General features: G+C 39.3%; 1 pseudogene; it reads left to right on the forward strand.

Moving 5' to 3' along the window:
* Positions 1–8,299: 8,299 nt before the first annotated feature.
* On the forward strand, positions 8,300–14,799 carry LOC143403999 (mesoderm-specific transcript homolog protein-like; annotated as a pseudogene).
* The last annotated feature ends 11,869 nt before the right edge of the window (positions 14,800–26,668 follow it).

Genomic DNA, 26,668 nt, shown 5'->3' on the forward strand with positions numbered 1-26,668 from the left:
TTAGTAGTAGTATTATTTCGGTGCCCTGATGGCTGGTTTGATTTATTTTTGGAAAGTTGCAAGGGTTGGAAGCTCAAAAAAGAAAAACCAACACGTTTGTGTTTTGTGATGGCAGGGAACCAAGTTGGAATCTTTTCTGCAGAAAGCAAAAAGGCTTCCCATCAGCAGTGTGTAGCTTTGGGAATCCCTGACCTAGCTTGTGTATCTGTGGGGAGCTGATGACCACCTGTGAGAATCTCAGCCTGACAACCCAATTTCACCTTTCTCAAAGTGCCTTTCCCACAGAAGGGTCCTTTGCATGCATAATAGCAGAGAGACAAATATCTGACACCCACACAACCAGCCACAATCTAAATTCAAAATGCTCTAGATATGCCCTGAGCTTTTTTTCATAAGACAAGTGAATATGCCACTATCTTCCACAGAGTCTGTGATCTCACTGTGAATTATTGATGTCAGATGCTGAATCATGAAGCTGTGGCTATAGGACATTTTAGTCATATGCTAAAATTTCACCTTTGAGATAATGGCAACTTGTAGGTGGAAAGCAGACCTTTATAACTGCAAGCAGGAGTTACATGTTTCTTAAAAACAAACTTTAATGTAAAGATTTCACTGAATAGTTCAAAACTCCCTTCCTTTGTTTTATGACTTTATGCAATACATGCAAAAACATTTCATAAACCTACTGGAGTCACTCAAGTGGTGAAAATGCCTCCGATATGCTTGCATTCAAAACAGTGCTTACGTTATAAGGGTCTCTGCACTGCTACAGGTCACAGAGTAAATTTTGCAAATGTAAATGGGAATTTTGTGACCCTATGTTTTTATCATTCTAGACAAGATATTCTCCAGCTCCTTTGATTTTATTTAGTATAAATGAAAAGTAATAGATTGGTTTTCTGGTTCACTTATTTTAGCTGCCACTTTGCACAATTTCTAAAAAGGAACAATATTTAAGTAAAGGAATGGTCATCATCAATGCATAAGTCACCCATGGGTGCTGTGTATTTTGTATCCATGCCTTAAATCCTTATATGAGATGTCTTTGTTAAAGAGCTCCTCAACATTGGGACATAGTTTAGTGATGGAATGTTTTCCTAGCATCTGTTGAGTTCCTGGGTTCAACTGTCAGCATTGCAAAACAAAAAACAAAACAACAAAAAATCTTCAACATGGAAATTTAGGTAGGTATTGAAGCATTTTCAGTTTTGCAGACAAAACCTGAATTACACAATCTGGCCTGAGTCAACATCTGGAGATTATTGAAATGTGTTCTATGGAACTCCAAGGGTCTATCCACTACCCATTTCTTAGAGGTTCTTCAGAAGGAAGTATGACTGCAAGATGACATGAGTGAGTTTCTTTTCTTTTCTTGCTTCCCCCGCCCCCCCCCAGTACTGGGAGTTGGACCCAGGGGCACTCTACTATAGAGTTACGCCCTAGCCCTTTTAATTTATTATACTTTATTTTTTAAAATTATGATTAATTGATTAATTTATTTGGTGGTACTGGGATTGAACCCAGGGGAACTTTACCCCTAAGCTACACCCCTAGCCCCTAGCCCCCAATTTTTTGAGATAGTTTCTCACTAAGTTGCCCAGGCTGGCCTCAAACTTATGATCCACCTCTCAGACTCCAAAGTCACTGGGATTATAGGCATGTAACACCACAGCAGGCTCATGTGAGTCTCTTGACAGCAAGGACTGACTTATCAGTTGGGTGTCCTTAGCAACTAGCACATTTCCTGCATTTAGCAAAGACCCATTTGTTTATTGGGTTGAATAGAATCTGAGAGTTGAGAGATCTCAGAATACTACAGCCCTGTGAATTGAGTGAATTCTTATATTCCACCTTAAACATTAGTTCAAAAATACTTTTTAATGTCCTATTATATACCAAGAACTGTACAATTCCTGTTTTTTGCCTATAAAGAGCTTAGAATCTAATTTGTATGGACATGCTTGAACTGAATTTTGGGACAAAGTAGGATCCACTGTCATCAGCTAGCTATGCTGAAAGTCCCATGACTTTAGTCATCTGAATGGAAGCTGTGGGACAGTAGAACTCATGTATTGTTTACACCAATTCAAATGAAAATACAGTCCTAACAGTGCCCCCAAAGTCACTATATGCAGTAAAAATGTGTGATAAAATGGCAGAAATATAATTTTAGCCTCTGCATGCTATATTTTGCCACATGGGGAAAGTTATTTGTTCAAGTGTTGTGGAGTTTTCTCTGTGAGATAATCTTAGTCTCCCAGTATTCAAAAATATTCATTTGTCATACTTGTGACTCAGATATGTTATATTATTTTACCTCACTGATATTTAAGATTATCTCACAGAATATTTCATCTGTAATTCTCCCAAGTTGGCCTAATGGCTGGAAGTAGGAACTGCATTTAGCTACACAAATTGCAGTTATATATTAGAGTGGTCATAGATTATTTATTTTGTAAATGTTATTAGTCCTGGGAGGAGTTGGTGTTTAGTGGTGAATCAGAAATTTCTCTAAATCAGTATAATAGCTAGATAGGTAGATAAATAGAGCTTTATAATCAGTATAACTCCAATAAGTCATTTTAAAAACTATTCCAGGTAGCTCCAGGTGCTACAAGTACACAGGCCTATAGTGACATTGTACTTAGTACTTATAAGAATGCTAAATGGCTATATTTGGAACTCATATGGAAATATGTACTTCATATGGGAACTGTTAAATCTGTGGGTGTGGTGCCGTAGGCCTCTCAGGAGTCTGAAGCACAAGCATCACAAGTTCAAGGCCAGCCTCAGCAACTTAGTGAGACCCTGTCTCAAAATAAAATAAAAAGGGCTTGGGATGTGGCTAAGTGGTAGGGTGCTCCTGAGTTCAATCCCCAGTGCCCCTCAATACACACACCAAAACAACTTATTTTAGCACTGCTACCTACTTTTCATATTAAAAATATTTTTGTATGTTCTTCACTCTTGTCGTATATACATTTCTACTACTGGTTCTATAATAGAGAATTAATGTTTCTTTTTCTCAAAGAGTACTGAATTCTTTAACATCAAAATAAATGTTTGTTATATCAGTATTAGATCATTTTTCACATTAAAGGATAAGATCAAGTGGAGTGTGATGGCACATCTGTAAACACTACTAGTATTAGGGAGATTGAGGCAAGAGAATTAAAAGTTTCAGGCCAGCATGGGAAATATAGTGAGATCACGTAGCAGAACAAAATAGAAAAAAGGACTGGGGAGATAGCTCAGCGTAGAATGCTTCAGCAAAGGACAGGCCCTGGATTTAATCCCCTGTACCATGGCGGGGGCGGGGGCAGAGGGGAGGAGAAAGATAAGATCACTAGAATAGTTTTTTGATTTTTTGCAATTCTGAGGGTTGAATCCAGGACCTCACCTATGCTGAAGTATTCTACCACTGAGATACATCTCCAGCCCTTTTCTATGTTATTTTGAAATGGGTCTCACTAAATTGCTTAGGCTGGCCTCGAACTTGTGATCCTCCTGCCTCAGCTTCCCGAGTTGTTGGGATTACAGTTGTGTGCCACTACCTCTGACTGACAGGTGGATTTACTACCTTTCTAGAATTATATTTCATTGATAAATCATAAGGTTGCTGATTTCTTGATATTGTTGTTTTGTCTATTTGTTTGTATTGATCTGGTGATGTGATTTTCTCAAAGCAGGCCTGTGAATGACTCTCAGTGTTACCCAAAGAGGATTATTCAAACAATATTACTGCCACTCCCAAAAAATGTGCCCTTTTTTTTAGGGTCAATACTTCCCTTTGAATTTAACATGAAGGTTTAGGTTCTTGGACCTTCACTGTCTTAGGCAAAATTCTAATATGACCTTGATGATCTCCAGTGCCTGCTATTACACTCTGCATAATCCACCCCGCCTTCTCTTGCTTTCACAACAGAATGTGGCAATGGTGCTGGGCTACCCATGATCATATTGCATTTCGTTGCAAAGGTGAAAGGACTTTATAGGTGTGATTAGGGTCCCTAATCAGTTGACTCTCATTTAAAGAAAGGGACATTATTCTAGACAGGCCTGACTTTCTACAGGTGAGGCCTTCAGAAAAGAACTAGTCTTTCTCTGAAGAGACTGGATCCATTTCTCCACTGTTAGTTTGAAAGAAGTAAATACAGCTTGTGCAAGGAAATGAATTTTTCTGACAACTCAAAGAAACTCAGGAACAGATCCTTCCCTAGTCAAGCCTTTAGATGGTAATGCAGCCTGGCCAATATGGGTTTTTAGCCTTCTGAGATCCCTAGAAGAGAATCCAGCTAAGCCATGCCCAGATTTCTGAAGAACAGAAATTGTGAGATAACAAATACATGTTATTTTAAGCTACTACATTATGGCAAGTTGTCACCTACTGTTAAAAACTAATATAATACCCCTAGTGCCATCTTTTTGTGTGTGAAATCTTTACCGTAAGGAAATTCTCTTTGACTATTAAGAGTCGCTGGTAGTGGACTCATGGTGTCATTTGGAACTTTGGGTCAGTATCTTGTGCTGCCACCAGGCATTTGCATTTCACCAGCCACACATGGCCCAGCCAGTGGTGGTGTTAGATGAGGAGGATTTCTTTAAGAGTTCTTTATCCTGTCTCACCATCTCCCAGCTGGCTTCCATCACAGGAGGAATGTTCTGAAAGTCTTTGCTGCATAGATTAATTACTGGTGAGAAAAGCAGGTGGTTTGAGTTGGTATTCAGCCATTGGTTTTGTTCCTGTACCTTGCCTTGACTAGGTTTCTGAGTTTACGATCTTTGAAATAGAGGTAGTGATTGTAGGTGATTCTACTTACTCATCAATTTCCTTGCAAAGTTTTCTTTTCCTTTTTTTTTTTTTTTTTGGTGGTACTGGGGATTGAACCCAGGGGTGCTCTACCACTGAACTACTACACATTCAGTCCTTTTTATTTTGAGACAGGATCTCATGAAGTTGCCCAGGCTGGCCTCAAACCTGTGATCCTCCTGTCTCAACCTGCTTAGTAGCTGGGATTATAGGCACATACCACTGTGCCCTGCTTTTGCAGAGTTTTCTTCTTCCTAACCTCTTAACAGCTCAGTCCTTGGATTTCTTCTCTATATCCTCACTCACTCTCTTGGTGACTTCTTCTGATCTCATGTCCTTAAATATTTATATGCTGATGACTCCCAAATGTATTTCCAACCAGGTCAGTCATCTCTTCTGAACCTCAGAGCTTACTCATGGTCTTTGTGTGAGTGTACAATAAGCATCTCCAACTTAAAATGACAAAAGATGTCTTCTTTATTGTCCTAAATCTTCCTTATTGTCCTACTATAGGTCATTTGTAACTTGATTCTTCCCCTTGTTTGGCCCCCAAACCTGTGAATTATTATGTGTTTTTTTTTTAAGTTGGGTCTTTTTTTAGTTATACAGAACATTAGGATTCATTTTGACATAATTATACAAGCATGGAATATAATTTGCTTTAATTCTGTCCCCAGTATTTTCCCTTTCCCTCTCCTCCTATTCTCTTCCTTCTACTCTACTGATTGTTCTGCTGTTTACTTTTAGGGTTTTTGTTTTGTTAGTGTCTTGTGGATATATACATGATGGTGAGATTCACTGTGGTGTATTCATATATGTACATAGGAAAGTTAGGTCAGATTCCTTCCACTGTTCTTACCTTATCCCATCCCTTCTCCCTTCCCCTCAGTCTTCTTTATCTAGTCAGTCCGCTGATCTTCTATTGTAATGGAATCTGCCCCTCTTTTTCCTCTCTATTCCCCCATTATTTTGGACTAGCTTCTGAATATCAGAGAAAACATTCAACCTTTACCTTTCTGAGTCTAGCTTGTTTCACTTAGCATGATAGTCTCCAGTTCCATCTATTCACCAGCAAATAACATAATTTCATTCTTCCTTCTGGCTAATACTCCATGGTGTATATATACCATGAAGTGAATATTTTGTTTATTCGTTCATCTATTGAAGGGTACCTTGGTGGTTCCATAGCTTGGTTATTGTGAATTGTGCTGCTGTAAACATTGATGCAACTGTATCCCTATAGGATGCTGAATTTAGAGCTTTTGGATATATACTGTGGAATGGGGTAGCTGGATCATATGGTGGTTTCATTCCTAGTTTTTTGAGAAATCTCCACACTGCTTTCCTGAGTGGTTTCACTACCTTGCAGTTCCACCTACAATCAAACCTAGGTGTTCTTGACTCTTTTCTCTTGCAACCCACATCCAGCCTATCAGTAAATCCTATTGGCTTTACTTCAAAATGTAAAATCATTCAACCTTTTCTCACCACCATCATGTTCCACCTGGATGAATGTAACAACTGGTTTCTCTGCTTTTGTCCTTTGTCCCTTCACCTCTAGCTGCTGAAGTGACAGCAACTCTTTTCACTCACTCAGTAAAATCCAAAGTCCTTCCTGTAGTGTAAAACACCCTGTAAAATCTGTTTCTTGTGATGAAACTGTTCTAATATTGATAGTGGTGATAACTGTACAACTCTCTGAATATAGTAAAACCCATCAAATAGTATATTTAAAGTGAAATGTATTTTGTAAGTAGATATATATATATTAATCTGATTCCTACCCAGATGAGTTATCTTTTACTGCCCTATGCTCGTAAATAAGATAGGGTAGACAATGGACTCCAATTAAGATTTTTTTTCAAATTTGAAGACCACTCCATGAAATCTATAGAAACATTCCAAACATTCCAGGCAAGCCTTTGTCCCAGAGCAGGGGGTGGTAGTGGGGTGGGGAGATGGGGAATGGAAGTAGGGGTGCACCCGAATGGAGTTTACAGGAAAATTTAAACTCAAGGGTTAATAGGGCACAACCAATTAGAAGGTCATGGGCCAAACCAATAGCATTGATACTTTTCCAAGACTCAATTAGCATAGATTTTGACCAATTGTGTTGGTACTTTTCCAAGACCTGATTAGCATAGATATTGATCAGTGCCTCTACCCAGGAGTTATATAAGCTCCTGGACTAGTACATTTAAGTGGCAACCTGCTATCCGGTCCCCTTGGTCCCCTCTTGCCTTGCCAGAGTTCTATCTCTTTTCTTCTCACTTAAATAAATCCTATTCATTTCACTTTTGCCTTTGGTTATTATCTATGGCTTTCATTCTTCAAATTTGCAAGACAAGAGCCCAGAAAGAAATTGGCAGTGAGCTGCTGTGGGGTCTGCTGCAACCCTGGAGGGCATAGCCAGCCATAAAAACTGCAATAGATCACTGAATAGTAGTGAAGTGGAGAAGAATCTGGCTTCGTTGGCTGCAACCCTCAGAGCTGACACCAGAAAGCATCCCCTACTGTGATTAGCTGCTAACACTAAAATGGGTTTTCTCATCTGCAGAGGCATGTAGCTTATGTAGATCCCCTCATCCCCACTCTTGTAGCAGAGGCAGCAAATAGATTTTCGGCTCAAACTCAGGTTTCACTCCTTCCTCTCTGGCTGCAAGGGTCGCATTTAGCCTTAGGGCCTTTGTACTGATTGCATGCCTGGAATATTCTCTCTTCTGATGCCCATACTGCTTATTCCCTTCCAATTTTCTTCATTTGAGGCTTATCCTGTCCACTCTTAAGTTGTAACTCCCTCTACTCTGTGGCACTACTGAGCCCCCAAACCCCATGCTCTCTCTTTTTAAAATCATGCCACTGATCACCCTCTCACATATATTTTTTAGTTATATGTATTTGTTATCTGACTCTCCTCTCCTGCCCACCCTAAGCCCTCAAATATAAGTTCAATGGGGTAGGATTTTTTTTTGTTCACTGATTAATCAATCTCTAAGTAACCAGAACAGTGCCTTACATAGAATAGACCCTTAGTAAATATTTGCTTAATCAGATATTGCTGAAGGAATAAATGTACGTATTTAAAGATGTAATGAATAAACAAGAACATAGGGCCATAAACTTTCTGATCTCTTTTCACATATTAGAAAGGAAGATATCTTGATAGAATTCTATTCTGCTGCTCATATATATATATATATATATATATATATATATATATATATATATTTATCTGCTGCTCATATTTTTTAATCACAGAGGATTTTGACCCTTTTATCTGCACTTTATTTTTCATACTCCCTCCACCCCACCCAAATCTTTGTCTTATATTTTTCCAGGAGCTATGAACTGGTCCATTTTGTAAACTAAGAATTTGTGATCTTTACTTGTCTGTATTGTACACACACATAAAACCCAATAGATTAAATGGTGCTTAATTGCCAAGGTTCAAGGCTTGTTCTTTCAGTGTAGCATAAAGAGATGATAATGATGAGGAAAAGCAACCTTAAAAGGTTTTATGAAGTTGATTTTTGGATTGGGAGATTTTATAGAACAAAATTGGGGTGCTTTATTGTAGTGGAAACCTGCAAGAAGCACAATGAAGATGAAGACAAGCAAATCGAGAAGTACTTAGGAGGTTGAAACAAAAGAAATAAGGAGTAAAGGAAAATTAGAGCATTCTGAACTTTAAGCTCTCTCTCTGGCTTTAGCGCTTGTAAGCATTTAATCTTTATTAACTGGAAATTTCCGTCAGTAAAGCTTATACTTTGAAATTGCTTATAAGATTTCTTTTGTCCTGTGAATAATATGCATGCGTCTATTTCTCTTTGGTCCTGCTTTACTTTGGCAATGAAATGTCAGGCTCAAGGTCTGGAAGATATTAAATATTAAAACAGGATAATTTAAGATTAAGCCCTGGGAGACTGTGATCTTTTGAAGAGGGCCTAGGACGTGGTCTTTTGGAGTCCTTATTTCTGGAGGAATGGTCTCAGAAGATGGCCACAGCCACGTTTGTCTGACAGCACTCTTCTGGCCACCCCATGACTTTATATTGTAAATGTCCAAAGCAGCCTCCTGTTTAGTAAGCAAAGACCACAGTGAGTGGTCTGTTTTCTGGCTGTCCATTATGGACACTCGACATTTGAGCTTCATAGACCCCATCAGTTTGTGGCAAAGTGATGGATTGTGCTTAACATTCTGTCATTGACCTGCACAGATTTTTGCCATATGTTCCAACTCATCCCCTTAAGATATAGGAAGGGGAAATCTTATTAGTATCATTGGCCACTAAGCTGAAAAGTGTCAGGGATTTTTGCTTTCTCAGCTGGAGCTTCAGCCTTGGCAAGCTGTCCTCCCTGTTTGGGAAGGCATCACTATCAAATACCGAAGGTCTGTTTATAGACTTATTTGGTCGTTTAGATCTTTTAAAAATTTGTTCTAATTAGTTATATATGACAGTAGAATGCATTTTGACCCAGCATACATAAATGGAGTATAACTTCTCATTCTTCTGGTTGTACATGATGTAGAATCCCACTGGTCGAGTAGTCACATATGCACCTAGGGTAGTAATGTCCGATTCATTCTACTCTCCTTCCTCCCCCCATGCCCCCTTCCCTCCCTTCATTCCCCTCTATCTAATCCAAAGTAACTCTATTCATCCCTAGTTGGTTGCTTATATCTTATATCTGGCTTGTATTTAAGGAAGTTTTGAAATTATGCTGTAAAATAAGATGTAGATAGCTACTTTGCATACATAGCCAACTATGATAAATCTAGTTTGATGTCTTTCCAAGAATGTGGCTTGAATGATGTGTCACTTGAGGCAGGTTGGTTTCCTTCTCTATTCCTTGGTTTCCTCATTTGTCAAATATTTGTAAGCATTTTTTTTTTTAAGAAAATTCCCTTTTCCCAAAAGACATAGAAGGCATACTCCTCACATGTAGATGGATAGAAGGCCAGGTGTGGCTGAAGGCAGCCTTCTGGGAGTGGGGGGTCTGCAGAATTCTGCAGGTGCAGACTTCCACTCACCCCCTGACCCCAACTCACCTGTAGACCCTGAGACACACTCTGGTTATGACTGGAAATGGAAAAGGTTATTCTCTCAGTCAATTCTACCTCTAACACTCTTGACTTAATAATTTTTTTTATTCTGTAATTATTCTATGATTTTCTGCAGTCACTAGAAAACTTGTAATACTTACCTTACCACAAAAGTTATTTTCTTGGACCTGAAGAATTCAATCACCAGAGACTGTATCTAAGGAATTAAAAACACAGTCATTTTCTTTGGCTTTGATTTGAGCTTTCAAAAATTTCAGTCCATCCCCACAGGTCAGCTGTGGTTGTTAGAACTTGCCGTGTTAACTTCAATATATTGTCTGGTTACCAAATGCTCTGCAGTATGATTTGGCACTGAATCCTAATAAACAGGTCACACCTGGGAGCGAGAGGGAACTCTCCCATCTGAGAAGAAACAGCTACAACAGATGGTAAAACGACTGAAAACCAGGTGGGGTGATTGTTTAATGACTATTTGAATTAAGTTTGGTTAATTTGGCATGTCTCTAATTATCCTTAGCAACTGGACCCTCTACTCCACTTTGTAAGTTTGGATTTACGTCTTTTATGTAAACTATCAAAACAAGTCCATCTGTGATCCTGAAGCTAAACTTGCCCTCAGTCTGAAGGCAATCCTCATGTCTTTGGTTCTAGCTGTCGGGAGCCCTTAATGCTAGACTTTTACGATGCTGTGATTTAGTTTTTTCTCAGGTTACTTCTTGTCATCCATGAGATGGGTGTTTTCCTTCATTCTTTTGTAAGTTTTTATCAATAAGGTTATATTCTTAACCTAAAACACATATTAGCATAGTTGTCAACAATCAGAGATGTCAAAACTTCAACCCATGTGCACCGTTGAGAAGACTTTCTTGTAAAATGTGTGCAATAGTGAATTGGTTTCCAGGATGTTTTGAAAGATTAAGAAGTTGTGCCATCACCACCATTGTAATAGCTTCAGAACCTGACAGCTTCTTTACTCTCTCTGATTATGCTTGTTACCCATTAATATCAACAACTAATTTGTAAATACTTATCATATGCTTGGCACTATGAATAAATTTTTATTTATATGACATCACGAGACTCTTACAATAATCCATGAGGCTACTATCGTATTTCATTGCTAAGTAGGCTAAAGCCTTTTGGTGAGGTTAAGCAAACTCCTGGCTCAAAGGACCCACAGTTAAGTGGCTGGGCCAGGATCTCACATCCTTAACCACCTATAGTCTTCCTCCAGAACAACTTCAGTTCACATGACATCAGTGTAGTGTTCAGAACGTGACTCAAGTCAGGTTTGGGCAAGAAACCTAACTTCTTTTGTCTATTTCCTGACAAAAGTTGTAAGCTCATTATGAATATTAAATGAGATAATGAGTATTCATACAGCACTTAAAGTATACAGTGTATAGTAGGATGCCATCAATGTTAGTTATATGACACTCATTTTCCAATTCCCTTCTACAATTATTTGTTCTTAACTCCTTCATCTAAGCAAAATATTACATTTATTATTATTTTCTTTAACATTTGGGCATTGTTACTGATGACAAAAGTACCGGACTTCCCAGTCCTCACCTACTGTGAAAAATTCCTCTGAATGTTAGTGCAACCCCAGATAAACCCAAAATACAGTTCCTACTCTACAGACGAACCAAACTTCCCCGTTTGTGCACTTTAGATCTTTAGGCCGTTTTGATAATGTGGAATGATGTATTTCTGTGTGCTAAGGAACGGGCTTGATGTTATTCAAACACTTCTCATGTGTGCATTTTTAAATAGAGAACAATGAGTTTCTCAAATTCACTGTAGAATACCCTTATGTTTTCTTTTATCCTCTGAGAGCTTCCTGTATTTGTGAACTCCTTTCAAATCAGCAACTGCAGCCTCAACATCTGGATCCTTCCTGCTGCGGGGAGCATAAATTAACTGGTAGCGTCCTGTAAATGTCATAGGCAGGAGCTCAGGGCACACACAGAGGCAGGCCAGGGTGCTTTCAGCATTTAGCAGCTGGTCCCTGGGCAGCAGTGCCTCAGAACTGGTTTTAGCTGACGTCAGATAACGCTGATGTGCACCAGATTGGCTTGTAGTACCAGTAAAGCTGACCCCTCCCACTTCCCCTACTGCCCCTGTGCTTGCCAGAGTGCTGGAGACCATTATGAACTCACAGTTGTCATTTGATCTCCATCTGGCTGCTGTCACTAAAGCTGCCTTTTATCGCTTGCCAAAAGTGTAAAGCTAAAGACATTTCTCTTTCTCACAGATCTTTGCTTCTCGTCCTTGCTTTTCTGATTTTCTGGGTAGTTTCAAATAATTCTCCTGTCTGAGGCTATGTACCAACATCAGGAAACAAAGAAACCACTAAATATTCACCTACATGTTGTCTTCTTGTGGAGCTGGATTTAGCAATGGAGATGGGTTGTGGCTTTGTTGACTTCAAATATTCTGTCTTAAGTTTGATGTGGTCTGAATTTCTGATATAAATGAGAGATTTGCCTGTATGATCTCAGGCTGTGGTGAGTTTATGAGGATATGGATCACAACAGTCTAGCCATACAATTATGTAGGACCCTGTATTGCATTAGAATCTGTACAAATTAAACAATAAATATAATAGTAACATGCTATAAATTGGATCTTCTAACAGTTTAATAATCAGAGGGGACAGAAGAATGAATTCTGAGGTGATGCTTGGAGTACTTAGTCACTAGAATGTTCTCAAAAACAGAAGCTGATCATAAATTTGGTATCAGCCTGAAGATGCATTGTTAGTGATAATTTGGTAGTGAAGATTTAGCAATATTAGTGCCATAGCCTGAGGATGGCTCTCGGTCCAGGAAGCTCTTTAGGGAGGGTGTCTCACCTTTAAGAAGTGCTGTTGACAGTGACAGTACTGGGACATCTCAGGCTCCATGAGCTTTGGCAACTAATGGAGGATCCTGATTTTTATCTAGTTTATCGAATTAATCCCTTAAAAGGCAATTATAAAGAGCCTTTTATGTATGCTCTTAGTATACTGTTTATAAAAAATTAAAAGGCACTATATTCTGCATGAATCCTTCCTGTGTGGGGACACATGTTGAAATGTAAGCAATGTTTCTCTTGAGTGATGGGGATCACAGGTCATGTTGATTTTTTTTTTTAACTTACATTTCTATTTGTTTAATAAACATGTTTTCCTTAAAGATATTTTTAATTGAGGTAAAAATTTATCTTCATGAGGCCAGGCATGATGGCACACACCTGTAGTCCCAGTGGCTCGGGAGGCTGAGATAGGAGAATCACAAGTTCAAAGCCAGCCTCAGCAAAAGTGAGGCTCTAAGCAACTCAGTGAGACGCTGTCTCTAAATAAAATACAGAATGGGGCTGGGGATGTGGCTCAGTAGAGTGCCCCTGAGTTCAATCCCTGGTGCCAAAAAGAAAAAAAAAATTATCTTCAGTGAAGCACACACATCTTAAATGCATGACCTGAAGTGGAATGTTTTGTTAGTTTGTTTTTTGCAGTGTTGGGGATTGAACCCAGGGGTACTCTACCACTGAGTTACATCCCCAACTTTTAAAATTTTTTTTTATTTTGAGACAGAGTCTCACTAAGCTGCCCAGGCCATCTCTAACTTGAGATCCTCCTGCTTTAGCTTCTCAAGTAGCTGATATCACAGGTGGTACCACATGGCCAGCTCTATCATCTGCATTTTGACAAATGTATATACTTGTGTAACCCATTCATAATACAAAGCCCAATCAAGATATAACCCAATAATGATATACCACCAGTAAGATATATAACATCTCCATCACTCCAGAAAGATCCCTCTGGCCCCTGTCCACTCAATTGTCACATCCCACAAGCAACCTCTACTCTGATTTCTATCAGCATGGATAAGCATGGGTCACTTTCTGATAAACAACACGGTTTTTTAAAAGAAATTTTTGGAGCACATGCGTGCCTGGTCCCCCAAACATGGAGTCCTGTAGCCCAGGTCTTACCTGAGTCAGGCTGAGGGAGTGAGTCCAGGTGGGGCTACTGGCTGTGCCTCTGTTGGCCACATACCTGCACATCCCACCCCCTCAGCTCTCTCCTACTCTGCACTCATGGAAGACTTCTGACAAGTTTTTCACCTACAAGGGATTGCACATCTTCTACTAGGACTCTGTGGTTGTAGTTGGCAGTCCTGAGATAATCGTGCTTTTACATGGCTTTCCAACTTCCAGCTATGACTGGTATAAGATTTGGGAAGGTCTGACTCTGAGGTTTCATCCAATGATTGCCCTTGAATTCTTAGGCTTTGACTTCAGTAACAAACCGAGACCACACCACTATTCCATATTTGAGCAGGCCAGCATCATGGAGGTGCTACAATAGGACACAACCTGTTGTCTCACGACTATGGAGACATTGTTGTTCAGGAGCTGCTGTATAGGTTCAAACAAAATGAATCCAGCCAGCTTACCATAAAGAGTCTCTATCTGTCAAATGGAGGTATCTTTTCTAAGACTCATCGGCCTCTTCTTCTCCAAAAATTACTTAAAGTTGGAGGTGTGCTGTCACCCATCTTCACGAGGTTGATGGACTTCTTTGTATTTTCTCGAGGTCTTATCCCAGTCTTTGGACCATACACTCAATCCTGTGGGATATATTGGCAGGGATTGGAAACAATGACAGGAACCTGGTGATTGACAGTCTCTTACATCAATCAGAAGTGTAGAGGATGCTGGGTGGGGGCTCTTGCCTCTGTAACTATTCCCATTCATTTTATCTTTGGGCCATTGGATCCTATAAATCCTATTCAGAGCTTTTGGAGCTGTACAGGAAAACACTGCTGCGGTCTACAGTGTCAATTCTGGATGAGCAGATTAGCCACTACCCACAGCTAGAGGATCCCATGGGCTTCTTGAATGCATGTATGGGCTTCATCAACTCCTTCTGAGCTGGAAAGAGTATTTTTTCTATATTATCTCCCCCACTCCAGTATCTGTTGTGTATTCCACTTAGGAAGAAATGCTCAAAAGAGGTCCTGGCAATCAAACACTGTTCTCTCACAAAAGTTCACTTTACTCACATTGATGGAACAGAATATAGAAAGAAGGCAGTAGAAACTCTGATAAAATAGTCCACCTCATTCCTTTGACATCTGATTAAGTATATAGACTTGTCTTTGTGTTTATTAGGAAATTCTGATGATCACGACTTCTCATGGATGCATAGAGACAGCATTAGACATTCTTTTGCTTAAAAGACTTAACACTTCTGTGGACTTTGCTGAAGTCTCTGACAGTGCTAATTTCTGGCCCAACCCCAATTGGAATTCCACAGTAAAGAATGAGACGTGGGGCCTGTTACCTCTTCTTGAAAGGCTTAAAAGGTACATGGTTTTTAAAGTTTTTAAAGCAACATAGCTTAAGTGAGAGTGAATATCCCTTTTCATACTTTGGATTAGTTTCATCAGCTGCTTCAAATGATAGACATTTTGTTAAAATATTTGTTTAAGTAATGCAGTATTTTAAAGTATGGTGTAACAGTATGATTTGTCAACACATTGTGTATAGTTTATAAGGACATTACACTGGCAGACCTTTACTCTGCCAAAGCAGTGAACCCTTATTAAACATGTGTAATTTCTGAGTAAACTAAATCTAAATTATTTACAGAATTTCCTAAAATCACAGACATTAAGAACCAATTGCATGGGAGGAATAGACGAACTCTAGATAGGGCAGAGGAGTTGGAGGGGAAGGGAGAGGGCGTGGGGTTAGAAATGATGGTGGAATGTGATGATCATTATTATCCAAAGTACATGTATGAAGACACGAGTTGATGTGAATATACTTTGTATACAACCAGAGATATGAAAAATTGTGCTCTATGGGGTAATAAGAATTGTAATGCATTCTGCTGTCATGTAGAAATAAGAAAATTAGAATAAATAAATAAAATTTTTAAAAAGAACCAATTGCATCTGTGCCAGAGATTTACTATCATTAGCTGGAAGATCAATTCTAACAGCAAATAATAGTCTGACTACTCATACCTCAGTGCTTAGAAGCATGTCCCTCCTGAGCTGAAGTGTAGGGAGGGGACTGTTGTATACTTGGAGTTACCTTGCTGAAGTACACTGACTCCGCTTGTGATGGTTGTTTAACTTCCCATTGGCTGTCCCAGAGAGGCTTTCTCATGCAGCTCAGCAGTTCCTGTACTTAGCAGACAGGATAGTTCCCAGACACTCTAAGAACAAATTCCCAAAGCCCTATAAGCAAATGGTCTGAATAGTTTTTTTTTTTTTTTTTAAGCCACAGTTTCATTGTCTTAGTCAAAGTAGGATTTTTAAGTGATTAATTTTAAATTCACTTTTTTAAAAAATCAGGAACTTTAAGTATAGCAACTTTGAAACTGGAAAAAGTGTTTATTTTCTATTAATAAAAATGAATTGTGACTGAAGTAAATAAATAAATAAAAGAAGCTTCTGTGTAGACTGAGGACAAACACAAAATGTCAAAACCATTTCCTGCCTTCAAGGATTTTTGTCTTGCTGGTGAGGAGATAAAAACAATAAGACAGAGATAGCTTAGGAACAAGTGTTTAAGGGTCAAGTCATACAGCTCAAGAGAACTCAGAAAGTTACAATTGTGTAAGATGCTATACAATCTTAGATTTCTTACCGCATTGCAGTAGAAAAAGGGGAGCAGATACTAGACTATGAGCTCTAAGAGGTCAGGGATTGTTTGTCTTGCTTACTGTATCTCAGGTGCCTTACACAGCACCTAGCACAGGGCCCTGACTCAATAAATATTTGCAGACTGAATAAGTGACACTACTCAGTTAGTCAACAAATATTTATTTATTCTTCCCACAAATATTTATTGAACTCTTACTATGTGCCATGGGATTGTGCTAAACCCTGGAGACATAATGGTGAAATAATTGACTTGGTCCCTGACCTCATGGAGCTAGTATCTGACATCAACCGTTGTTAAGAGGCAGGTAGCACAGCACTGTGAGGGAGCCAAGAAAAGGGACCTTCCTAGGCCTGAAAGCATCGGCAGAGGAGGGACAAAGCCTCAGCAAATGATTGGCAGTGATGAATAACAAGTAGAAGCCTCAAAAGTGACTCTGACTTGGTGGATGGTAGATCATTTTAAATTTTTTTTTCTCTTTCAGATTGTTATGCACAACAAACTCAGCTCAAGGTTAAGTGCGGTGAGGTTTAGACATCTGTTGCATGCTGGAGGGACAAAAGTGGTGATTGGGATGGCTGGTGCTGGGCAAAACAGTAAATTGGAAGGAATTTTATTTGGTGCCCCCACCTGTTCTTTTAGGTGCCTTTTCTTCCTCCTGCGGATGCTCCTCCCTTTTTTCTACTAGCCCTCATATATTTTTTCCCAGTGTCTGATAGCTCATTCCTACTAAGGTGGTTACTGATCGCTGTAGTTCTAAGATGGCGATTCCTTTTTTCTACTTCTCAAACCCTCATGTACCTGGCATCTTTGCCTTTTAAGTGGAATGGAATGCGTATGAGGAGGGTAAGCTCAGTCATAGAGCCAGCTGTTAGAATTGTAATTTCTTGGAGAAAGGAGGCTGTCCTTGGGCCCAAGTGTGCTAGATTCATCCTATCATTCTCTAGTTACCCTATATTTTCTTCCTTGCCATTTCCCAGTATTTTCTTTATACCCTCTGTTGATCAGTGGTCTTTATTATGGATCTGAGCTTTCTGACCTTGGAACGTTTGCTTAACATCTCTGAACCTCAGTTTCTTCAACTAGCATGGGAGGATCTTATCAATGTCATTAAATTCAGTATCTTCCACGTTGCAGTTTCTTGATTAAGTTGCCCCCACCCAACTTGTTGGTTCCATTGTTAGAAATCTTAGACTCAGGAATGTTACTCTCAGACAGACTCCATTCTAGAGGCAAACTTAATGGTCCTACTTCATTGGATCTGGAAAGTGTTTATCTCACTCTCTTCCCTTTCTTACTTGTCCATTCCAAGAAGACATGGCATCTTTGAGTGATAGTCATTAATCTCACCAAGTCATAAATGAATACCATTGAACACAAAAATTAAGGGAAGGGGTGTGGTTGGATCTGTCCAAATCCATTCCCACCTTGATAAAAGCAATTTGATTATGTTGTATGACGATTATCAATCACAAATGTCCTGTGAATGAAGATGAATCTTCAGTCGGAAGAGTGCACCTATGAATCCAGTAGAGTAACCCATGGCATTTATACCTATGAATAATATACTTATTGATCCAAATCAATTAAGTAGGGTCCAGCATCTGTCTGTTCATTTAGTCACATGTAGTTGTTAAGCATCTACTGTATGCAAGGGAGTACACCAGATGCTGTGTCTATAGTGACAAGTGAGATAAGAAATCCCATGGAGTTGACTTTGGAGATGCACTTAAAATAATTAATTAGAAAGTTATGTATTCAATTATAATTGTGGTACATTCTACAAAGAAACAGGGCAAGCTGCTATGAGAATTTACAGTAGGAGATCCAATCAACCGGGGAAGTCTGGGGAGATTTTCGAGGAAATTACTGAAGCACTAAATATGAAAGTAAAAGCAATTTGGGAGGAAAGAAAGAGAAGAGCTCCCCAGTTGTCTGTAGGATGGAGATTATGAGTTTCCCGGTGCTGGTGGTGATGTCATGGGAGTTGACCGTGAGTGTGATGACTTATTGGTCATCTAAAGCTAGGACCACTAATGATTTTTCTGCATGGTAATGCCCAAAGGAAGAAACCCAACCAGTTGAAATGGGAGAGTTATAAAGGTGTTGCGGATCATTTAATTCTCTTATCAAAAGTATCCCCAGGTTACTTGGGACCCCAGGTCGGGATGACTGTTTTACACAACTGTGAGCTCACTCAGGCCTCTAATCATCTTACAGTGCAGACTTAAATCTCATTTTCCACCCAAGGCAATTGAAGGTGAAGGAGGTTGAATTGGTGTACCATCTTATAGGTATGAACTCTCATCTATCTGATGTGAAGGCCCGTGATCTTTAAAACGATCTAATAAAGATGAGTCTTGTGCAGATGCATACTATTTAAATTTGTGCGTTTTGATATTCTGTTTCTTTTTTCCCACTCCTGTACTGGTAATTGAATGCTGGACTTTTTGCACATGCTGAGCAAGCACTCTACCATTGAGCTACCTCCCCAACCCATTTTATTATTTATTTATTTATTTATGAAACAGAGAGAGAGAGAGAACTTTTTAATATTTATTATTATTATTATTATTATTTTAGTTTTCGGTGGACACAATATTTTTATTTTATTTTTATGTGGTGCTGAAGATCGAACCCAGTGCCCTCGCGCATGCCAGGTGAGCGCGTTACCGCTTGAACCACATCCCCAGCCCTTATTTTTTATTTTGAGACAGGGTTCAGGTTTGAAGTTGAGCTCCTCCTGTATCAGCCTCTATAACACCTGAGATTATAGGCATGTGCCACCACACCTGGGTAGTTCCTTAAATTTTATTAACAAAGAGGTGAAAGGAAAGTTAGCGTGAGTCAGAGTGTCCACAAATAGATTGACCTTTGGAAAACTAAACAGAAAAGAATACACCATCTGAGGGTTAGCTGTGTGAACCATTGTCAGTCTCCCTGGATCTAGACATTTACTGTTTCCATGTAAATAAAATGGATAACTGCCATATTTACCTTGAACTTCCAAAGGCTAGTAAACCAAAAAGAACTCTAGAAGCTTCCTGGGAACAACTTGGTAATTGAGAAATCTCATCCGAAGGGTGTAGGGATCTTTTCTTTCTTTTTCATGGGAAAAACTCAAGTGACCCAAAGAGCCATGGGTTTTTGGAAGGAGATCAAGAATAAATAAATAGACTCTTCATGTGCTTCTTTGCTTGTGGGAGTTACAGAAATGGAAATCTATGCAACAGTTTCATTTCTTGCATTTTGTGTTTTAACCTTCTCCAGGATGGGTATGTCTCTGATAAAAATGATGCAACTGATGCTAAATAATTAATTATATCAAGCACTGCTTTAAACTCATCTGACAGGCTTAAGTAAAATGGTGATGATTTCCCTTGAACTTCACAGCCCGATGGAACCTTTAGTCCATGCCTCTTTCCTCATGGACTCCTCATGTACCTTGGGTGTTAACTTGGCAAGTCACACCTCCTACTCATTTCGCAAATCTACCTTTCTTCCCTGATGAAAAGGTCAAGTTCAAGTCTTAGCGTCTCTGGGCCAGGCAGTCGCCTCTGCTGCTATGCTCTTCCCCTGTTTTTCTCTCTTACCCTCCAGTCTACTCCCAGTAGCACTGCCAGAAGTTTCTTCTTGCAAACTAATCCCATCAGGTTACATCATTGCTGAGAACCCTTCTCAGGCTTCTTGTTAGCTATGGGACAAAGTCCAGGCTATTTAGCTTGGTTTGGACTCTGCCGATCTCACCAGTGTCATTTCCTGCCTCGTAAAGTCTTTCTTCCCCAGGTACTTCTTGTTCCAGCGATGTTGAAGCATTTATGGTGCCTATCAGGTCTGGCTTTATGGGTGTGACACCTGTGCTGTTGCACAAGAGCCTGAGCTTAGAAGGGCTCCGTGTTGATTCACTGCTTTGCTAACACTATTGTGAAATTTTTAATAATCTGTGCACAAAGTATCCAACATCTCCATTTTGCACTGGACCTTGCAAAACTAGATAGCCAGTTCTGGTGCCCAAACTTGATGTTGCCTTACTCGTCTGTGTGTTTCTTGCCCTTTTCTCTCTGACTGGCATATCTTTCCCTTCACTTCACTTCCAAAGCCCCTTTCCTTCAAACCTAATTTGAATGCCACTTCTTCAGCTACAGTTTCCCTGAACATGGTGCCTCCACCTCTCACCACATTCATGCCCTCTACCCCTTTATGGTGCACGTGTGTGTCTACTATAGACCTTCCATGCTCTGTGGTGTTAATCTCTTACCTGCCTTTCTCCTTCTGTCAGGTTTTGAACTCCTTGGTGACAGGGTTCATGCAAAGTCCAGGAGGTGGAGTATAATTGGTTAGGAATTTTGGAACAAGATTATCTGGCTGATGTGACCCTGGAGAAGTAACTTGACCTCTCTGTTTCTTAATCTCCTTACTTAACCAAAAGAGAATAATCACAGATTCTACTTTGAAGGGTTGGTTCTGTAAAGTTTAAATAAGTTATAGCCATGTAAAGTACATAGAACAATAGTGCCTGGCATACAGGAAGTGTTGAATAAATGTTACTTGGTTTGGGACATTGTTCTTTCTTATGTTCCCAGAACCTGCTACAGTGACTAGAACATTTATTCCCAGACATTTATTAAATGCCTACTATATGCCAGACTCTGTGCTTGCTGCCTGAGATACAAAGTAGAAGAAGATACTACCTCTGTTCTCAAGGAATAAGGGAGAAGAATGAGCAATTAACAATCATGGCCAAATGTGATAAAAGACCAACATGCCAGTTTCTTCCAGAGCACAGAAGAAAGACATTCAAATCAGCCTGTGGAGATGAACTTTGATGCAAATTGTGCAGGGTATCTAAGAGTAAGCTAAACATGGACGAGGAGAGAGATTACTCTATAAAGAGGGTACATATGCAAAGGTGCATACATATAAGTCTTGCCTAGGGAACTACATGTTGTTCTATGCAACTGGAGCAAGTGACATTCTGGAGGCTAGAGAGAGGCAGGCAGAAATGGAAAATGGATCTCACTCTGGTCTGAAGCATTGTATTGAGGATTCTGAAGCCATGTCCAGCCTCAATAAGTGTAAAGATGGCATCCATTAGTTTCCATTTATTGTGGGAGCACAAGGGTAGAGTGGGAAACTTCACATCAACTTATTTGCCATTAATGATGAATTAGGTAGGGCCTCATATCTGTAGTAGGAAGCTTGGATTTTATCCTAAAAACTAGGGGGAATAAGTAAAAGATTTTTAAGCACAGGAGTGACATGATCATCTTACATAGTAGGTGCTCCATAAATGCCTGTTGGATTGAGCTGACTATGAACCCCACTTCACCTATTAATGATTTAGAGTATCAAATAGCATCCAAATGACCTGAACCCAGCAAATAAAACATGTATAACAGAGCTAATTGTGCTCAGAGGCACTGTGCTAAGTGCTGAAAGAATTAGGAGCAGCGTCCAAGGGAGTTAACATGCTCCCCTGGTGTGGCTTACACAGTGGAACAGTCTGCTCCACGCTGCAGTTTCAAACCGAGGACTAAAGTGGTGTTAATAATTGATGCAGCTATATCGTTTCACACTCTGACTTGGATGTATCCCAGAAGAAAGACTTACAGGGGCTCTCTGAACTTTAAATATTCTGCTGCTTACAAATCGAACAGTTAAGAAAATGGTGGGAAGGAAAAGATTGCAATGTTTGTAGATAGAAATATATTGAGATGTATTTTGAGAACTATTTCTAATAGGTCTTTTATTTGATACTAGGTGGAAAGGACTCAGAAATTGGAGCTATTACTAAAAATAAATACCCAGAGTTATTATTCTTTTTAAGAAAATCAATTAAAATCCTGTAAAATGGTATCTCTTATTGCAGTCACTATCTTAACTGTCACTGGTCAAATAATCTTGAGAGAACCCATTTCTAAAAGAATATACTAAGCGAGGCTTTTTTTCTCAACATATTAGTGTAATAGCCAAAGACATATATTGTTTTTTTGTTTTTCCCTTAATTCCAAAGTTTGGTTTAAGGTAGCATGGAGCAAGGCAAACAGTATGGCAAGTAAAAAATCAACTTAATAACTATGAAGATGGGACACAGAGAATTTGAAAGTAAGAAAATCTGGTGTGATCTGTGCATGAGATTCGTACACAGAATGTAGGACAGTTTGTGTACCTTAAGCACTCAGTCCAAGCAACACTTGAGTTTCTCTTATGTACCAAAAAGAAAACTGAAGTAATTGACATTGACATTTTAATTGTTGTAAGTCTGAAAGCAGATTCTGCCTAGAAACAATTAAGTGAATCAATGAAGATTTTGGCATTAAAATTAAAATTTGTACTTCATTTCCCTCTTTCTTATGGGTTTATCTGCTTTGTCCTTGTAGTCTCTGGCATCCCTCCTCCCCTCTGACTTCCTATCATTATAAAGGCTGACAATGGTCATAGATCAGCATGAAAGGGTTTTGTCTTTGTGTAAATATTCGTGCACAGCCACATTAGTAGGGCTAGGGGTAATAGGAAAGGTTTTAAAGTACTAACAACTTGAACTGTTGATACTTTATCTGCATTACTCAAACCTGGCACAGTTATTTTTTTTCTACTTTAATATTTTTTTTAGTTATCAATGGAACTTTATTATTTATTTATTTATATGTGGTGCTGAGAATCGAACCCAGTGCCTCACACATGCTAGGCAAGCGCTCTACCACTGAGCTACAACCCCAGCCCTCTAGCACAGTTCTTTTTTTTTTTTTTAGAGAGAGAGAGAGAGAGAGAATTTTTTAATATCTATTTTTTAGTATTCGGTGGACACAACATCTTTATTTTATTTTATGTGGTGCTGAGGATCGAACCCAGCGCCCCGCACAGGCGAGCGCGCTACCACTTGAGCCACATCCCCAGCCCACTAACACAGTTCTTAATGGATAGTTGGTCCTTAATTAATGTGAGTTAAAGAAGAAATGAAGCCTCACAGAACTATTAATCTGACAAACATGCATAATCTGTAAAGATTTATGCCAACGTGATACCTTTATTATAGCTTCCAATACTCAATTCTTAATTTGTGAGTTCATGTTACATGTTTTCAAAAACATCTGTACTATAAAAAGAAGGTACATTAGAAAGACAAGGAATAGAAATTAAAAAAAAAATCAGAGCAGGCATTCAGGAATTCTTCCTCCTTTGCTGTTCCATTATTCATTGTTGACTTAATTCATGTTCTTAAAAAAACTGGAACACCTCCTGGGCCCCAAATAAGACTCTCTCATTCCTATCTAGCTGCCCCTTATTCTCAAAAAGGATTTTTTTTTTTTTTTTAGCTTCTTTCTCCCAAGACTCTAGAATATTCAAGAAGTTTGGTGAGGAAAGCTAAGACCATCTTTGTTTTGTTTTTCAGTATTTTGTGCTGGGCTCTCTCTTAGGCAATTTAGCAGAGATTATATTATTGGGTATGTACAGGAATCTTGATAGGGTGTGTTTCCACTTTATTAATGAAGAAACTGCTGCTCACAAATATATCTAGCCTTAAGAGTCCTACGAAAGGGGAAGGAGCTAGGATGCAACCACAGATCTACCTGCTTCCTCCCCAGTTATGGTACAAGATGGTACTCCTCCCTCTCCTGAAGCTTTCTCTGAGTCTTTTTTTAATTTTAATCACTGAAGACCGTCTGTGCTCTGTGACCTTGGAATGGGATTAATGTTGTTGTTTTTGTAACTAAGCAAAAGGCATTGACTACTATCATAGCAGATCAATCAAGTTTGTCATTGCTTTACAATTATCCTATTGTTTGAATAGAAAAGAGAGGCTATAGCAAATGCATAGGAAAAAAATACTTTCTGTACTATCAGAAACATTAGCTCTCCAGTTCCATGACATGACCTTTAGAGTGCATTACTCAAATTACCAAAATGACGGTGATGAGCATGGTGAAAGCGATGATGACAATAGCAACTAACTCTCATTTACTGCACACTGAGCATGTGCCAGAGGCAGTTTCAAACGGTCTTTAGGATCACATGACCTTCACAATAACTTTATGAGGTAAGTGTAGCCTCACTCTATCATTTCACATCATTCAGATATATGTATTAAGCATATAATCTCAGTGGCTTTTTTTTTTTTTTTTTTTTTTGCCTATATGGTGAAATAATGTGTCCCCTCTCATGACCCAGATTCTGCCACTTTTCGCTTATTGACTGAGTCTTGGATATTCATTCTAAGTTCCTCTGCTAGACATCCAAGACACTAGGATGTAAGGACACAGATCTCATGATCAAGGAATTCATAACAACTCTTTTTTGTGTGTGTGATGCTGGGGATTGAACTCATGGCCTTGTGCATGCGGGGCAAGCACTCTACCAAGTGAGCTATATCTCCAGCCCCTCATTCTGTTTTTTATTTAAAGCATAAATAAGTTTGATCACAAGTCAGTGGAATAGTTCAGATTTTATGGTGAAATGTATCCAACTGCTTCCCCACTCTACACAGAAGCCCTCCTATGGTATGGCAATGATCTATAAAAAGTATCTATGCTTTACACGCTAGAATAAGAGGTACCCAATAGCTCATGGATGGATTCTAGTCAGTCTCTGCTCAAGAAGTTTCCCAAAGTGCTGAAACACTAGAGGTTAAACAGCTCCCAGGAATAAATTAGAGAGAGCACCTTCAAAACTATTCGAAAGTAATGTTACTTTTAACTGTGTTATCCAAAACCTGGAAACTGGGCTGGGGATGTGGCTCAAGCGGTAGCGTGCTCGCCTGGCATGCGTGCGGCCCGGGTTCGATCCTCAGCACCACATACAAACAAAGATGTTGTGTCCGCCGAAAACTGAAAAATAAATATTTAAAAAAAAAAAAAAAAAAAAACCTGGAAACTTGTTATTCAAATCCTGGCTTTTTGAGCCACTATCTGTGTCAATTTCTGTGTTACACAATGCATTCTGAAATTCTCTATGCTTATTTGTATAATAGTTATAATAACGTATTTATTAGTTTGCTTATTTATTCAGAGAATTTTTTTTAAAATGCTTACTACATCCTAGGCATTGAACTAGGCCTTAAATAAATAACGTTCAACAAGATAGACACTGTTCCTACCCTCATAAACTTTATGAAAGTTCAACAAATGAACTTGTTGCTATGATGAGAAAAAAAAGGCGGGGGGTGGGGCAGCGTGTTAATCAGCTTTCCATTAGTATGAAGAAATACCTGAGTCAGGCTACTCCATAGAGAAAAGAGGTTTATTTTAGCTTACAGTTCTAGAGGTGCACCATCCAAAGAACATTGTGAAGGTTCTCATAAGGGCCCTCTTAGGCTGCATTGTATCTTGGCAGGAGTACATATATATCTCTGTTTTTCTGTGTGTTCTCTCTCCTCTCTTTATAAAGCCACCAGGATTCAATAGTAGGGGCTCCACCCTAATGATCTCATATCATTCCCAAAGACCCCAACTCTAAACACCAGAGTTGGATTAAGTTCCCACTGTTTTAATACTATTAAAATAAGACTTTGGGGATTAAACTCTTGCATGGGTTTGAGGGGACAAACCAAAATCAAACTCTAGCAGGTGGCAACCTGCTCTCAAATAGGCAGTCAGAGATTTTATGGTGAAATAATGTATCCCCTCTCATGACCCAGATATATAGGAACTTAACTTCAGTAGCACTTTCCTCCCTTTTGTGTTATTAGTGTCATATCTATGTTGTAAACTGTTGAGGGCCACAGCTGAGTTGGGATGATGCATGGCATTTTTGCCAGAATGGAGTGGTGGAGAGGTGACACCAGCAAGCCATTGAGATGATGATGGTTATGTTAAGCTGTGTATTCAATTGTATATTAGACCCCTGCTGTCCACCTCGGCCTGCTACTTTGGAGTTCTCTCGGGATTCCTGGTGAGTTCAAGTTGGTTGGGGAAGTGCCAGAGGAGGGATTTCTGGTTGGTGTGTGGTGTGTCCCGGGAGAAGGTCGAGAGCGTGGTGTCCACGGGAGTTCAGAAATAAAGTTTGTTCCTGCTTGAGTGGCTTGTGATTTGTGCCCAGCCGGACTGTGGCAGTAAACATCACAATATAGTGTTATATAATTTGCCTTAAGAAGGTGACATCAGGCTGACGTCTAAAGAATGCCTAGGA

Source organism: Callospermophilus lateralis, chromosome 7 (assembly GCF_048772815.1).
Source record: "Callospermophilus lateralis isolate mCalLat2 chromosome 7, mCalLat2.hap1, whole genome shotgun sequence".
NCBI lineage: Eukaryota > Metazoa > Chordata > Mammalia > Rodentia > Sciuridae > Callospermophilus > Callospermophilus lateralis.